Source organism: Varroa destructor, unplaced genomic scaffold (genome assembly GCF_002443255.2).
Source record: "Varroa destructor unplaced genomic scaffold, Vdes_3.0 BEIS01000002.1, whole genome shotgun sequence".
In the NCBI taxonomy this organism is placed as follows: Eukaryota; Metazoa; Arthropoda; class Arachnida; order Mesostigmata; family Varroidae; genus Varroa; species Varroa destructor.
In genome coordinates, this window is record NW_019211455.1 from 29,053,910 (window position 1) to 29,067,552 (window position 13,643).

A 13,643-nucleotide genomic window follows, 5' to 3' on the forward strand; every position below is an offset into this window, starting at 1 on the left:
AACCATTCTATGCGAGGCGGGCTCGACTGTAATAGCTGCCCGCTTCGTAGCTAGCAGCGCCAAGCGGGAAAAAAGAACAACGACCGTCGCCACCGAGTGAATGATGACGGCAACATCGGCAGCTTTAGATGGCATTGGTCTCTTGATTGTATTTTACTTCTCTTTCTCGTTTGTTCCGTTCAAGTTCTCACAGCTGTACAACACGCACTATCCCTTAGTTATCTCATCTGGGTGTTTCGCACTTTCGCTTCCTCGTCGCCACCAGCAACGTTCAGCGCCCAATGTCCTCCGTCTTTGCCGCAACATGACTGGTCGGTCTGTCGATCTGCCGTTTGTTGTTATCTGCCATAGTCTCTCTAGCGGCGTTGTTTTCGCTGCTTCCAGTCGGCGATCCCCATTCGAAGCGAACGAGGATAAAAGCAAAGGGACGAACGGTTTTTGTAGTAAAACTCGTAAGGCTTATTTAATAGCTGTTGGTTCCCCCAAGAATTTTCCTTTTGGATTCGTTACGATAGCATGGTAAGCGGGAGGGAAACAAGCGGATTGTACGAGCGGACGGGTACAGGTGGGCTGGCAGCTATGCTGGGCACCGTAAAGGTTAGCTGGGGTGGGAAACGCGTAACTTGAAGCATACACAAGGGAAAGTAGTGGGAGCTTGATGGGTAATTTTGTCATTTGTTTCTACCCTGGCAAATCGTTCGATGTCGTACCTTGACTCCGTGCGAATATATGAGTATTTGGCGGTGATTCGTGAGTTCGATCGGTAGGTACGGTTCCGAACCTATTACTGTTGCAACTGCCAGTGCATCTTTGGAAGAGCCGCGTGCTTCAGGCGAAGAGATGCACACAAGTTCCTGCTTGGCTTGTGGGGTTTTAGCTAGTTTTCCAAACTCCATATTGGAATATGTTTAGTTCTGTCTCCTTATCTTTCTAACTTGCCTAGCTGAGACAGATACGCAAGCGAGCCTTTGGGCGTCTCCAGTTCCTTCACTGACTCGACCAATTTCAGGGAGCCGAGCCTGGAATCCCCGCCTGGCCTGAGCCAGTGTACTAACAAGTCCGGGCCTATTCGTTTCAGCGGTAGCAGCATTCATAATGGTAGTACTAGTAGTTTTTGTTGAGCTTTCAAATGGAGACTGGTAACAACGTGCCTGAGCGTGTGGGTCAGGCGTACCGCACGGCACCGTCACGTACGCACCGAGTCTCGCCTTGACTTAAATTTGTTTTTGCAAGAGATGCAAGGATAGTGGCGGCGACAGGGGCGCTGCATTCTTTACAGCGCTATTATTTTTTGGTCTGGCAACTGGGTTTTAGCGCAGGCGGTTTAGCCTACAACATACCGCTGGGTTAGAGAGACCGCTTCGTGGAAACTACCTCAGAGCACACACGTATAGGAGCACTAGCGGTTACATATGGTTGTTGCATTCTAAGCTGACTATATTTGATTGTTATACGACTATATGCAATAGTACGCTATGGGAGAAAACTGGTTTACACTGAGGAAACCATCTGGCGAGGCAGAGCTCCTCTTGCTTTGGGGTCCATCTACTACTACTCGATGTGAATGCCTGTCGTTACATTGTCATTAGACATTACATCTATAATTTTATTAACCGCTGCGCAGAAAGCCCGGTCGACGATAAGAATTAGTTCCTGGCGTTTTTCAGTGGTCCTGTTCTCATATTGCGTTGCTGCACGACTGACGTGGCCTTTTTTGCCACTTGCACGCTCTCATGCATCCGTGTTATTTCTGCATAGCAATTGCTACTGTTGTTACTAGTGTTGCCTGTTTTCCGAACAACAAACACCGCCATCCCTTCCTCCTGTATTCTCGACGACTTAATTACCTAATGGCTTACGATGCTATACCCAATGGGGAGATCTAGCCAAGCCGGCACATCCAATATGACTGTCTGTTGACTCGCGGGACAGTAAAAGCTGTCGCGACTGCTCGAACAGCTCCCATTCTCTTTGCGACTATGAGCAGAAAGACTGGCTGAGACCGGCGTTAATTTTTCCGATGCTTTGAATGGCTTAACGCTAGGACCCGATGCGCTAAGTAATGCACGGGCGAACCAACGTTATTCAGCGTAAACGGGCAAGGTTAGGAAAGCGACCGCCAAACTGTGTGACGTTCCCTATCCTTTCAGTCACGCAGTCATGAGTATGCATGCGTGCAAGCCGAGGCGACGGCGAAAAAAACTAGAACCAAAAGGCGTCAGCGAGCCTAAACAGCAGCCGAATGGTCCTGCGATGTTCCTGTTTGGCCGAGAGACAGGAACCAGCCGCGTGAAATTTGGAGTGTTTTCGGCAAGGCTGCGTACAGCCTTCTGTCCCCCAAGCCAGTCTCCTTTCCCAACCCTCCCGAAGAGCGCATTTCTGATCTTATTCCATTATGATGTGATCCAGCTGTAGTTGGCAACGTTTTTGGTACTAGATTATTAGCACCATTTCACAGCTGTTATTCTTGCGGCATCCTTCTGTCGACATTTTCTGATACGTAGGTGCGCTATTTATTGTCCCTACGTTGGTGAGCTGGTTCAGCTAGAGCTTCGAGTATTTCTCCGGGACTATTTCGTTATTTTGCAACTCAAATGTAGCTGAGGCTCTTGAAGCGGCAACAGGTCCTTTTGTTTCTTATTAGGCCTCTTTTGTTGCTTACCGTCCTCGTTGTCCTTCGCGTATTAGCACCGCCATTCAATGTGACCGATGATGGGAATGATGACCGTTAAAGGGTTTATTTCGAACCACCTGTTTGTCGTAGCAGGAACACAAGTAACTATCGCCGCTCAGCTAATGGTAACAACAACAGCGACAAATTAATTCGTAGTTGAAGTTTGCAGTCATTGTCGCAATGGCATCCACCACGTATACTGCAAACCATCCTGATTAGATTTGAAAACACTGTGGTACTGACCTGATCTAGCGGACAGTGTTACGGTGGCTTGATGATGTCGTGCTACTGCTGTTAGGAAAATGAATTGATCGGATACTTCCGGTTCGAACAGTGGTACGAAATAGCTACGGCGAAACTAGATGGCCAATTTTTCTGTTAGCAATAAGCGAGAGGGCGAGCCCCATCTAATAGTAGCGGCAACCGGTGTTTGAGCAGCATTTATGTTGCCCATTAAATAGTAAATAGCAACGATTGAAATGTATTAGCGTTTTTTTGCCCCCTTACTTCTGCAGCTAGATGACGACGACGACAACAACAACAACAACAGCAGACGCTCGGGAATTCACAGGCAGCAGTTACCAAGTGACGCCGCCTATCGAAGCGCGCCCACGGTGCCGCCCCATGGTTTATCTGCTTTTGTTGGCGTTGATGTTGACGATGATACAGCTCTATGTTTGCTGAGCACTCGACGACGTGTGCTCTGCGGCGTTCCAGAACAACAGACTTCTTTCTGTCCTGCCTACTCTCTAGCTATTTTGTAGTACACACTGTTGGCGTATTATATATGTAATAAGTATACTATACTACATATAAACTACTGTGACTACCATCGAATCTCAGTATTCGGTAATGAATGACGTCATACATGTCTATATATTTATATAACAGCATATATGTCTGTACACGTTAGTGAATCTACGCGTCGAATGACTACGTAATAAATATTCAATCGCCAAATGCATCTGTGTGTGGCGATCGCCGTTTACGTCCCTTTAGCCTCTGTTTTAACGAAGCCCAGCTACGAACGGCGGCTCGACGGTTGAGTCTTTATCGTTCCGTGATTCATTGTTTTTTTTCGAGTTCATGATCTTTAATTAATTTGTCGATTTTTTGTTGACTCTTTTGTGGATCGCCCTTTAGCCCTTCGGCAGCAAACGACAACAAGGCGCCCGTTTCCCTGCAGCATTATTTTTTTTGCTTTGCTATTTATAGCACTTCACCAGACAGGGAGAGGAAGATACGACAGGGACGAGCGGAAAGGGCCGTATACAAGATAGGCCGGGGCCGCTGAAGAAGGACCCCGTGACAAAGAGCGCTTATCTGTTCTTGGCCTCGGCTGCTGAGAATAATGTGAATATTTATTTATCTTGACCGCTATCTCGACACCGGCACGAAGAAGCGCGGCTTGAAGCGAGATATGATATGGTGGCAGCCATAAAGGCAGAAAAAAAAACAGATGAAAAGTTGACGACATTGGTGCTGCAGCTTGGCCACTTGGCTTGCTTAAGGTTGACAGCGTGAACGAAAAATTATAAGAAAGCAGCACCTGCGGCCCAGAACAGCATCGAGCTGCATTAACATTGTCACTGACTTCACTACTGGGGCATTTCATTAAGGGGCAGTCGCGGGAGGTTGGCTGTAAAAGGAAGCGAAGGGAAAACTGGTATGATCGTAGGCCGTGCTGTAACTTTGATTCAAACCGAGATCGATATCGCTGTTTTGCCTTCGTCAACGGCGATGAGAGCAAATTAAAGCAGCAGAGCTGCTACTGGCGACGGTGGGGATGATACGTGCGGTAGATATCTTCAACGACTTCAGCGCGAACTGTATCGAATTGATTCTGCTGCATCACCAACTTTCTCTTCTCATGAAAAGCGACGTGAAGAACGATAGTTTTTGCCGGCAATAGAACTGGCGCTGTTGCTACAACGTATAATAATATGTTATAGGATTTTGCCCCCCATAGTACCACATAGCACACATGCCCCACCTCACCTGTCTCATGGAACACTTACATTGAGGTGGTAAAGCCCTCTAGTCATCTAGAAAAGCTTGTGCACATAATACTCTCAGCTTTCCTTTAACGGACGAGCCTTTTTTTGAGAGTTTCGGGACCTCATGACGCACATGCGTTATCAGCGGCCAATCTCCAGCTCTCCCGAGGGTCGGGACTACGTTCTAAGAAGAGTCTGCTAAGATCCTAGCTCATTTCTAGGATTATTGGTTCGTGAATTTTCAGTGCAGTCGCTCATTCATACAGATCGAAACTATAACCGATTAAGCTTAACCGAATAAGTTATTGTATGTTAGTAACAGAGTCGCCACTGCTAATCGTTATCCCCCATTACTTCTAAGGGTAGACGTCGAAAATGCAACGCACATTGCTGACTTGGTATTCCTCCACGAAATCATTATCGTTTTTCTTATCATGCTTTAGGTTTATAATATTTCGACGTCCTTTGCCGTCCGCGTACATTAGATACAAAGCCAGCTGCAGCTGATTGGCTGGTAGACTGACCGCCCCCTAGCCTGTTGTTCGCTGCTCAACTAATATAGATCTATAATAGACCTACTGAATTAAGAACAGCAAAGGATTCGTCAATCTATTTGCATCTACATCGGTATGGATCTAGATGTGTGCGTATAGTCTCATTTCTGACATGGCGCAGCGCCAAACGCGAGACTACATATTCCGTCATTCAATCGCTAATTTTACTTTATTTTTTTTCTTCTGTTCGTTTATCAGGAATTGGAACCAACGCAACGATTAACAGTGCTCCTCTTGAGTGCTAATATCATCTATATGTATCCATTGAAATAGTAGCTAATGTGGTGTCGTCCGTCTCGACAGATCATGGCCACAAGAAATAACTCTCGCCAGACCAGAACTTCTTCTTGCCGCATTACAGAGCACACGCAGCCAATAGTAGCCGGCCGTAGCCACACTCACGAAAGTTGCTCTTGCCGTTGTCCAAAAAAACTTGAACGATAGTAGAGTAAGAGGGTCGGAGGCTCCCTCGACCGTTTTTGGCGTAAATGGCTCCCTACGCTCACCGTTTGAATAACTGGGTCTCTACGCATCGCTCCGGGGCATTCTAGTCAGACAGGTAAAATTATATTAAACAGAATCTTTCTTAAAACGTTTTTCTACACCGATCCCAGTTGATCGACAGCTGTTTAAGCTGCAGAGAACTTGCAGTTGTAGACGTAGGTCTGTATCTAGTTATAGTATTATAATATGGTAGAAATATTAGACCACTCACCCCACAAATCGCATTCTTTTTAACTTAAAATGTATATTTTAGTTTGGCAAAAAAAAATTTATGGATTCACATTAAGTGGACTTTTAGTAGAATTTTGATTTGTGATGCCGCCTTCTTGACATCGACGGCTTGTCTAAGCATAAGGGGCCAACGGTATGTATAATGTCGATAAACATATATGTAATATATATATAAGGGCAACAGCAGCTTGTTATTTATACTATATCGAACACGTAGACTGCTCAGTGCGGGAGTCAAAAATAATGCATCTTAACTCCTCTAGTCAATTGATATGGTCCCATCGGCCACCTTCCGTCTACACTAACGCAGACGTGCTTTAAATAATCTGACAGCCTGAGCCCGAATCCATTTTATACCCATGTATGGCTTCAGTTTCCTAAAACAGAAATAATCGCGCTCAACAAAAACCTAATGTTTAAAAAGTTCCAGTACTGCATTAGTATAAACGGCAACTAGCTTTCCATTATTATGTCTACTTCGTCGTATATGTAACTCAGACAGTCACTGTGCGCATGCACGCACGTGCATGTAATGGGTTCTCATTTGCAGGGACTGGCTGCTTAGGTAGGTAGCACTGCCACAATATCGTATTGGCTCTCTGCTGTTTAGCTAGCATGTTGATTCGTTTCTGCCGCTGTCATCGCTATTGTAACTACTACTACGCACCGACGACAGAAAGACTGTTTACTTGTGTTCGGACCTAGGACGCGCGATTGTATGTATTTATTGACGGCGAGAGGGGAGTGGGGATAGGTTTTCGCCTCCAATCGTCTTGCATCGTCTCCCATTTGTTTGTCTCGGATAAGGTCAGCGTGACTGGCGCTGCTGGTGTCTTCTCGACCATTCTCTGACTCCTCTTGCCATTTTTCTCTTCTCTTGACATCGTTTTCGGAAGAATTGAGAGTGGGAAAAATTCGTTGGTCATTCAGTTGGTATCTCGTTTCGTCGTGGCCACTCGAGGGTTCGTCGACGCCTCGTTGGCCAATTCCCATGCGTTTGCATTCTTGCCTGCATTGACGGCACCGTCGCTGCTGCCGCCGCCGCCGCCGCTGCCGGCGTCGTTAGGTAAAAATAGTAATATAACGTCTACGCACACATATCTTACCTGAACAAAAACAGCAGTGCTGGTAATGGTATCCATGTCACGTCAATATTGTTGTTGTTATTAATGCTATTGCTGCTGTTGGTGTTATCCTCCAGTCTACGACAAAACACGGTGCTCTAGTGTATGCCCTATGCGACATGATTGACCAACGGTGGCCGGCGCTACCGTTAGCGGTACGTTTCATTGTGATACGTTTTTTCCTTTGACACTCGACAACTACCACTGCACCCACTTCAACTAAGAGAGAAAGTTTGAAAGCTTTGAAGAAAGATAGCTAGCTTTCGAATGAACCAATGGCGTCCAACATCAGCGATAGTGAAATTCAACAGTCCGTACTAACCGCGTTGCAGATAATTGCATCTCACCGTCCCCCTTCTCCGCGTTTGCGAGCGTTATTGACACCGTCATTGGATGGAAATGTCATCGGTGATGGTGGTGGCCACATCAGCCGTGCAGGTCACAATAAGATATAAGGCCATCGATATGATGAGTAGCCTTCGTTCCGCAGATGGCCAGTTGTCTCCGTAAAGCCGACGTCGCAGTTCTCGAGTTACAGCGTTCAATGCCCGGGTCGCAACGTCGCGTTCACTCTTTGTTCCCTGCTTCTGCTCCACGTGAAAATCGCTATAGATTACGACTGCGAGAACAGTCAGAAATAACAGCAGCAGCGGGCGCAGTGTTAGCGCCAACGATAATAAACACTGCATCCCCAGTTCTATTGCAGGTCTTAATATTGGAGTTGCTTGGCCATTGTTTTGCCCACCACATCTTCACATGGTGCGATGCCATTCAGCTGACGTGGGGTTGCAGGCGGTGAGAACAACATTAGTGGTCGCGACACGCCGATATGTCACGCTGCCCGACGGCCCTGAAGCCGCTACCGTTATTGGATTGATCGTCCTCTTGCTGCCTGCTTGGTCTTGGGGGCAAGCGGTGCTGGTGTTTCGCCAATGATTAATGTATTTAGTCGACCGAACCCACCTGTATCCATACCTACCCACATTCTGTATATCATATACATGATGAGACAAATGTATTATACTTGAAAGTTCCATCAACAGAAGGAGGAGCAGCGCATTACGATAGCTCCTTGAACTTATATCTTACTAGTTTACATACATTGTGGTCAAAATAAGCATGCTAGTCGTAATCGTTGTAATTTGACATGTAATATACGCCCAAATGTAGCAACAATGGTAGAACTAATGCTGGGAGTAGTTGTTATCGGCACAAACCGCGAGGTGGGAGGCATGCTTGACACGCTCCGGTACAGACACGTCCTGCTCCTCTTGCATCTTCGGACAACAAGATTGGAGCAATCTAACTCGACATAAAAGGTACGAAGTCATCATCTACGAGAGTAGTCTTGCGTAAGTGGTGTCTCGATACTGGTTTATGCCAGTGGTGTTCATTTTAACCCTAATAGCTAGCAGTGATTCGACAGCAAATCCAGTCTATTTGGAGCTACAGGGTGGCAGAAGTAAACGGCATAAACAAATACACGACTCGAGCAGAAAGAAGGGAAAAGAGAGAGCAAGCTTGACCCGGTAACGGACAACAAGAACAGCCATAACGATGGTTACTGCTGTCACCACTCGATGAGTTGGCTAGTAAGCTCGCGTTATGATTTTGATAAAACAACGGTTGACGTCCCTAGTGCTCCATCCTTTACGTCTACCCCTCTGCCGTGACACACGACGAAAACTGGCACTGAACGATGGGTAGGGAGCAGTTTAAGTAAATGAGAGAGTTGGCCACAGGTTGCGAGACGGAGTCCGCTAGAGGAGTGACCAGTAGCTACGGAATGAATTTTGTTCGAATAAAAAAAATTGTTTATAAGCCGCTTGCGCCTTTGCCAGAATTACTGAAAAGTAGTACTTAGTACAAATCCGATGAGACATTATTAGTGTGATGATATTGTTCGCTACTTAGCTATAGTGATGTGACGAGATGAGAATAAAGTATCTTTATAAATAAAGTAATAAAATAAGGTAAATAAAGTACTAGAAATAACGTATTTTATTATTATTTGCAGACAAAGGTACGTGAACAGACATAGGGGACGGCTAAACCTATTGCTTGAACAACTATTAGCGTAAATTACCCCCTAACGCACTCCTTTTTACTATCTGTCGGATTGAACTTTAGATATTGGAATCGGTCTGGGGGGGGGGGGGGGTTAGAACCTAGATATAATAGAGATGCGAGCCTACGTCATAAATGTTTACACGGGACAAGTCTTCTTTTGTCATTTTTATAGCACCGATTTTTTGTACTTACACGCTTCTCAGTATTTGGATATGTATATATATGCATATGTAAACACGATGGATCCGGGAGGAAGCAGTACAATTCAAGCAAGAGGGATGGGGTGCAATGGTGGCCAATCGCTTCTCTGGCTGCTGGTGTATGATGGTGACTGGCGAGGCTTGAGTATGAGGAAGCGAAAGATATAGAAATGAGGAGAAAAGAAAATGAAAAAAAGCTGCACGTCTTTCCATAGCTCGACGTGTCGTGTGGGGCAGCTGTCCCTATGGATTTATGCAAACTGTGTGTGAGCCAATTGGTCAATGACGCAGCTAGCCTGGCAGATACCTTTCTCCTCTATGGGAAAACGGCGACCAGTTTGATAAGAACAGTATCAGTTCCAATACTTTGTTCTTCTTCTTTTACGCTAGGATTTTGTCCTTTCGAACAAGACAGCTGGCCCGCGTTATCTCTGCGCACGCGCGAGGTTAGACGAACCGTAACTCGCTGATCGATAGAAACTAGCTGGGCGTAATACGGCAAAGTACGTACGCTATATAATGGATCGTTGTAACAATATTAGACTAGGATAAATAGCAGTCTCGTTGTTTTTGTGGAAATATATCCTTTACCTGTAGGCATTCTGTTTATATCTGTAAAAGCCGGTTAAGTAATTCAGCCTCATCATGTTAGCGCAATGCACGTCCGATAAGGCAGGCACAACCGAGTTCCTTGCGGTAAGGCAATAGTCCCAGTGGCATTATCTATGTATATCTTTAATTAAGGTTGCCCATTGTTGCCTGTTGTTTCATACCTGTGCAAGTGATATAAAACATCGCTACATTATGACAATCGCGCTCATACGGGTTTCATAAATATAATACTATGATGCAATATTATATAATATAGGCGCTTCAATTTTGACATACTCTAATGCACTCTAAAATAATGACGTACTATTCATCTACACGCACACAAGAGCGTCAATTCGTCGAGACGGATGTACATTTACAAATGTCCGACGACAGACGCGGCTGACCGTATCGATTGGTAACCATTTGACAGTTATTACAGGCTTGGCGCCACTTTACCAAAGGTCTGGCTTGACTTGATGACAACCCATCACTTGACCAAATATGCCGCTATGGTGGGTAATATTTATTCATCATTATTTACTCATCGATTTACTTAGCCTAAACGAAATTGTGGTCGTTTTGTTTGTCACGGTTTATTCTGATAAGAGCTACGCCGTCCAGCAAGGTCAGCGGCGGTAGCGTATTCTAGCGCCTTTGGAATGCAAGGACAAGGGGAACTGGCAGCAAAGTCAGCACGAGTTTTTCGTTGCCGCTACCACTAAAACTAGCATCAGCCCCCTAAACACCAAACGCCTTCTCCTCCCTCTCGCTTTCTACTTTCCCCCGGACTCGCAAACCCCCAGAGCATAAAATTACCGTCCCCCTTCACATCTTACTTAGCACCGTCATGTCGCTGCGTGATATTATCGACTTGTCCTGATGCCACTGCCGCTGCTGGTGGTTCTTTCAGAGCATCGTCACTGGGCGTAGGTATCAATGAACTTCGTATAGCTGTCAATTTATCGTTGCGTTCGTAGTCGCAGGTGGCTCGAGTCGATCCAGCCGAGAATTACAACAGCTAAAGTTGAGTGACTTACGATCGAATTGACTAAACTACCTTTGCTGGTTAAAATGCCCAATGTTTACCTTTCACCATTGTCCAGTAGCTATCGGCAGATATAATAAATATATTTTTCATGATCATTTTTGTTGACGGGACCATAGTTTGTAATAGCAGCGGCGGAATCAGGTAACGTCTATCGGGTAGGCGACAAAAAGTAAAGTAATAGCAACAGTTGTTTCTTGTTGCCATCGTTAATGTTGGCGCAGCTGTCGCCGTCGATTTGAAGGACCCGACTCGTACGTTCGGATAGTTGTGGCAACCATCTTTGGGTCGCGGTCGTCTTCAAGTGGAATTCGGGGGCTGTTGAAGCGGGTACGACCGCCGTCGTAACCGCCATAGTGGCCGGGAGCAACAACAGCCGTCGAATCGAGGCAACGTAGAGCGCTGGCATTTGTTCGTGGCGCCTACTGCTATTACCCCAGCCGCTGCCGAAATAACTAGCCGTAGATCGGTGGTCAGCGATGACTTTCTATAAAGAAAAAAGTTATTATACAGTTGAAGTTGTGTCAAAGACGCCAGATTTTATGATTCCGCTGTTCAAGCAGCAGTAGATTACGCAGAATCAGAGTAGACAAGTAATGTGAGGCGGACGTACATATTGGCACTTAATAGACATGCGAGTGGATGTCAGCAATAAGCAATACCCAATGTCGGAAAGAAGATGCCGCTATAGTAAGGTCAGTGCAAAGTTTCTTCTTCGAGCGGCATCTGTTGAATGCTGCCATATTTTTTAATAGGTAAAAATAGGACAATGGATTACGCCGCTATCTAGCAACAATGGGAGAATACGCATGCCACGCACGCAATCACGACGTGCCAGACCAATACCGCGTTGCCTGGCCTTAATCCTGTGGCTGATTGTAAGCCGCGATCGGTTGTTATTTAGGTGTGTAGGCCTAATATAATTGGGTTGGCTATTCGTTCACTATGTAATCAGGGTAGTGGCCGCTTAATGCTCCTCCTTAGAATCTGTTCTCTCACTTCTTACATGATTGACAGCATTCAATGGCTGCCTGGTCAGTGAAATGGTCCGACAGAGCTACGTAACGTCCTTGTGGCCGTGTTAGCTAGTGAGAAGTGAAAAATCTGTTCAATAATCGGCATGTTTTTATAATCAGGGGAGCGGTTAGTGAAACCCCTTGCAAAGTGACTAGCTCGTTCCCCCGACCTAGTCGAGTTAGTCAATGCCGTCGCGATTTTCGTGTCTCCGAGGTTCGATCTAAGTGCGAAGTCTCGCATGCCCACCGAAAGCCACGGGCAGAGTCCTAGAACTACATAGCCGATCCGACTACGAAAAACGTTCTCATTGGCTAGCGTCAGCGACGAGACGACGACGACGACGACGACAGCTTGCGTCGGTGCCATTAGGAGCCAGCGCCGGAAAGAAGGAATTTGTGGACGAGAGGACATTTGCGCAGCGGCTCGGGGGAATAGATAGTGTGCTCGGGGACCTGGATGGATGAGAAACCAAGATGTCTCTGCTCAGTGTGGACGAGTCTCGAAATCTACAAATCGACAGACAAACCGATATAGCTAACTGAACCGACCAACACAAACTCTACTCTCCAGGAACCAACTTGCTCCGCGGCCTCCAACATCACACCGGTGGAGGCCAGACTGAGCTGACAGCTTTCAGAGCATTGGCTGCACAGTAACGGGCTAAGTTAAATGTACCGGAAAGAATTCAAGTGGTTGAGATAACCAGAGTGTGTGAATCGCGCCGCATATGACGTTGCAATGATCATTTTCTGTAAAGGTCTGAGGAGCTCTGTCCCAACGTGCAGAAGCTGGCGCGGTGCTCCAGAGATCACTGTTCATAGCGTCGTTAAGTGAGATGCTACAGCCTGTTCGAACATACTCCGTCAAAAACGGAATTTGATCAAAATTGGAAAAAACTTGGGCCTGAAAGGATGTAAGTGTATAAGACGTTAAGTCCCTGGTCGCTAGTATCAGTTTCTACTAATTAGTTATCTGGCGGCCCAGCAGATGTCGTTGGACGCAAGTTCGTCGACTGTTAGCGTCCATCCATAAATTCAAGTTTGTAATTAACGGCCGTCATCGAGCAAGCGGTAGGAAGTGACTTATTTCTGACTGACGCCGCACTTGTGGTCACTCTTCAACTACATGATGCTAAGTAGAACAATGGTTTGTCCCATTGTCGTCATAGTGTAACAGACGCGAAGGCGGTAGATAGATAGGCATGTTAGCATTTTTCCATTGGGTGGCATAATTCCATTCGGCCAGTACGTGGCCATTAGGTTAAAAAGTAATATCGGATTGTATACAGACGTTGAGGAAGGTATCGATTTGCAAATGTCTGAGGCACAGAAATGGCAGTGTCTTGAGAGATGGATTTGAAGAGTTTTGCCCGAAAATAAAGATTTGAATATACGTCTAAATTTTTAAGCGACAATTGATTTAAGTGCATCGGAATCATTCAGAAAATTAAGCTAAATAATGTATCTGCTTCTCAAAGCTGTCATTTTCGAACATATACTATTGAACAGTAGGAACGTAATTTGTTCGACCAGCAGCACCCTAGTAAAATAGTAATACCGAATATTTGAAAATTCTAAAGGTCGATACACAGGGATACAGTCAACGGAACATTCGAATGTAAATAGCTTTCAAT

At 45.8% G+C, this 13,643-nt stretch overlaps 1 protein-coding gene across 4 annotated transcripts in view; it reads left to right on the plus strand.

Moving 5' to 3' along the window:
• The window catches only part of LOC111245819 (adhesion G protein-coupled receptor L1-like), a 327,353-nt gene that overhangs the window by 44,699 nt on the left and 269,011 nt on the right, over positions 1-13,643 (plus strand). Inside the window, exon 2 of one of the 4 annotated variants that reach the window (XM_086980766.1) lies at positions 5,424-5,784. The exons of the other annotated variants lie outside the window; for them this stretch is intronic. The gene's annotated coding sequence lies outside the window, so the exon portion shown is untranslated. The remainder of the gene's footprint in view (positions 1-5,423; positions 5,785-13,643) is intronic. 4 annotated transcript variants of the gene reach the window in all.